The sequence below is a fragment of the Tupaia chinensis genome, unplaced genomic scaffold (genome assembly GCF_000334495.1).
Source record: "Tupaia chinensis unplaced genomic scaffold, TupChi_1.0 Scaffold143780_1, whole genome shotgun sequence".
Classification (NCBI taxonomy): domain Eukaryota; kingdom Metazoa; phylum Chordata; class Mammalia; order Scandentia; family Tupaiidae; genus Tupaia; species Tupaia belangeri.
The window spans coordinates 37,137-41,203 of record NW_006203629.1 but is presented as its reverse complement, the minus strand read 5'-3'; the positions used below and the strand labels follow the sequence as shown (position 1 = coordinate 41,203).

The window sequence follows — 4,067 nt, the reverse complement described above, 5'->3', positions numbered from 1 at the left end:
TATTGATAATAACATTGAATGTCAATGAATTAAATTATCTGATCAAGAGACACAGACTGACTGAATGGATTAAAATCAAAACCCTCTATCTGTTGCCTACAAGAAACCCATCTCATGGCTAAAGACATACATAGACTAAAAGTGAAAGGCTAGAAAAAAAGGTATTCCATGCAAATGGAAACCAAAAACAGAGCAGGAGTCGCTATACTAATTTCAGACAAAATAGGCTTCAGGACAAAAAAAAATAAGAAAAGTCAAAGAAGGGCATTATATATTAATAAAATAGATACTTCACCAAGAAGATATAACACTTATAAATATCTATACACTCAACTCAGGAACACCCGAAAATGTAAAGGAAAGACTGCTAGATCTAAAAGGAGAGATAGAGTGTAACACTATAATTGTTGGAGATCTCAACATCCCATTATCTCCTTTAGACAGGTCAATGTGACAAAAAATAAGCAAAGAGATTCAGGACTTAGATGATACAATAAATCAGATGGCCATCTATAGAACTTTCTACCCAAAAAAACACAAAACACTTTTTTCCTCAGAAGCACATGGTACTTTCTCAATGATTGATCACATGATAGGGCACAAAACCAGCCTTTACAGATTCAAAAGCACAAAAACTATATCCAGCATCTTCTCTGAACACAATGGAAATAAACTTGGTATTAACCTCAGGAAAAGCCCTAGAAAATATACAAATACATGGAAACTGAATACCTATTTCTGAAGGACTCCATGACTACTTCAGTGATTAAAATGGCAATCAAAAGATTCATGAAAACTATTAGTATTCCAGAAAGTGAAGAAACTAATAACATCATTGACAGTCTATTCCATGAAAACCTAGAAGAAAACTTTCCAAGTCGAGAGAGGCGCTCCAATATCCATAACCAAGAAATACAAAGAACTCCAAGTAGAATCAATCCAAGATGATCCCCTCCATGCCACATTACAGCTAGATTGAACAAAATGACAGACAAAGACAAGATACTAAGATTGGCAAGGGAGAAACATCAAATCACTTACAAAGGCTATCCCATCAGGCTAAAGCCAGACCTCTCATCAGAAAAAATGCAATCAAGGAAATGATAGGTAAATATATTCAAAGTGATAAATGAAAAACAATTTTAACCAAGAACACTATACCCAGGAAGATTATCCTTCATATGGGAAAAGAAAATAAAAACATTCTGAGATAAATAAAACCCAGTAGAATTTACCACCTACAGACCAGCCAGCTCTTCAAGAAATTTTGAAAGGAGTACTATACATAGAAAACTAAAAAGAAACAGACAGCAATAAGAGAACAAAAAATAACCAGGAATATGGCCTACTTAATGGTAGGGACAAGTCTGAAATATTGATAATAACATTGAATGTCAATGAATTAAATTATCTGATCAAGAGACACAGACTGACTGAATGGATTAAAATCAAAACCCTCTATCTGTTGCCTACAAGAAACCCATCTCATGGCTAAAGACATACATAGACTAAAAGTGAAAGGCTAGAAAAAAAGGTATTCCATGCAAATGGAAACCAAAAACAGAGCAGGAGTCGCTATACTAATTTCAGACAAAATAGGCTTCAGGACAAAAAAAAATAAGAAAAGTCAAAGAAGGGCATTATATATTAATAAAATAGATACTTCACCAAGAAGATATAACACTTATAAATATCTATACACTCAACTCAGGAACACCCGAAAATGTAAAGGAAAGACTGCTAGATCTAAAAGGAGAGATAGAGTGTAACACTATAATTGTTGGAGATCTCAACATCCCATTATCTCCTTTAGACAGGTCAATGTGACAAAAAATAAGCAAAGAGATTCAGGACTTAGATGATACAATAAATCAGATGGCCATCTATAGAACTTTCTACCCAAAAAAACACAAAACACTTTTTTCCTCAGAAGCACATGGTACTTTCTCAATGATTGATCACATGATAGGGCACAAAACCAGCCTTTACAGATTCAAAAGCACAAAAACTATATCCAGCATCTTCTCTGAACACAATGGAAATAAACTTGGTATTAACCTCAGGAAAAGCCCTAGAAAATATACAAATACATGGAAACTGAATACCTATTTCTGAAGGACTCCATGACTACTTCAGTGATTAAAATGGCAATCAAAAGATTCATGAAAACTAATGATAAAGAGTACACAAGTTTCCATAATCTATGGGATACTGCAAAAGCAGTCATAAAAGCGAAGTTCATAGCAATAAGTGCACACAAGAAAAAGATGAAAAGTTGGCAAAAGGACAAACTAACATCAAGCCTTAGGGAACTGGGAAAAGAACAAAAAAGAATCCAAAAAATACCAGGAGAAAAGAAATAATAAAGATCCGAGCAGAAATAAATGAATTAGAAAATAAATGAACTATACAGAAAATAAATGAAAGAGAAACTTGGTTCTTTGAAAAGATAAACAAGATTGACACACTATTAGCTAGACTAATTAAGAAGAAGAGAGAAAGGAACCAGATAAGTCAAATCTGCAATGAGTCAGGCAACATTACAACAGTCATAACAGAAATACGAAACATCATTAGAGCTTTTCTGCCCACCTCCCCCCTCCTCCCAAGTGCCACTCCAGCTGTACCATACTCGCTCAGAGCTCCAGGCTCCTACTCAGCAAGAGTTGCTGTTGTCCCCCTCCAGCAGCCATCATGATTGTCTACCAGGACCTCATCAGCCACGATGAGATGTTCTCCAACATTTATAAGATCTGGGAGATCGTGATGGGCTGTGCCTGGAGGTGGAGGGGAAGATGGTCAGTAAGACAGAGGATAACATTGATGACTTGCTCATTGGTGGAAATGCCTCCACTGAAGGCCCTGAGGGCAAAGGTACTGAAAACACAGTAGTCACTGGTGTTGACATTGTCATGAACCATCACTTGCAGGAAACCAGCTTCACAAAAAAAGCCTATAAGAAGTACATCAAAGATTACATGAAATCAATCAAAGGGAAACTTGAAGAACAGAGACCAGAAAGAGTAAAACCGTTTATGACAGGGGCTGCAGAAAAAATCAAGCATATTCTTGCTAATTTAAAAAACTACCAGTCCTTTATTGGTGAAAATGCGAATCCAGATGGCATGGTTGCTCTACTGGACTCCCATGAGGATGGTGTGACCCCATATATGATTTTCTTTAAGGATGGTTTAGAAATGGAAAAATGTTAACAAATTTGGCAATTACTTTGTATATACCACCTGTCATCATAACTGACAGCTGCTTGTCATCCACAAAACACCAGGACTAAAGACAAATGGGACTGATGTCATCTTGAACTCTTGATATATTTTGGCTGTGATTTATTTGGAGTGGAGACATTGTTTTTAAGGGAAAAAAAATGTCATGTAGGTTGTCTAAAAATAAAATGCATATAAAAAACCATCATTAGAGGATACTAAGAGCAAATCTATACCAACAAAGAAGAAAACCTGGATGAGATGGACAAATTCCTGGAAATATATCATTTACCAAGACTGATTCAGGAGAACATAGAAAGCCTAAGTAGACCTATAACGAGCAAAGAGATTAAGTCAGTAATGAAAACCTCCCAACAAAGAAGAGTGCATGACCCCAATGGCTTCACTGCTGAATTTCACAAAACTTTTAAATAAGAGGTAACCCACATTCTACTCACACTATTTCTAGAGATCCAAAAGGAAGGAACACTTCCAAGTTCATTCTATGAAGCCTCGATTACCCTCATTCCCAAAATGGATAAGGATACGACAAAAAAGGAAAACTAGAGACCCATATCTCTGAAGAATTTAGATGCAAAAATTCTCAATAAGATACTTGGTAATGGTATTTAACAGCATATAAAAAACGTTATTCATCATGACCAGGTATTCTTTATTCCAGGGATGTAAGGGTGGTTTGACATATGCAAAAACCATAAATGTAATATACCTTATTAACAGAAAGAAAGATAAAAACTATATAATCATTTCAATCAATGTGGAAAAAGCATTCAACAAAATATAACTTGCCTTTATGATCAAGACTCTTAATGCAATTGGCATAGA

The 4,067-nt window shown here is 35.4% G+C and overlaps 1 pseudogene; it reads left to right on the top strand.

The window, feature by feature from the left end:
• Nucleotides 1-2,694: 2,694 nt before the first annotated feature.
• On the top strand, nt 2,695-3,324 carry LOC102479975 (translationally-controlled tumor protein pseudogene; annotated as a pseudogene).
• The last annotated feature ends 743 nt before the right edge of the window (nt 3,325-4,067 follow it).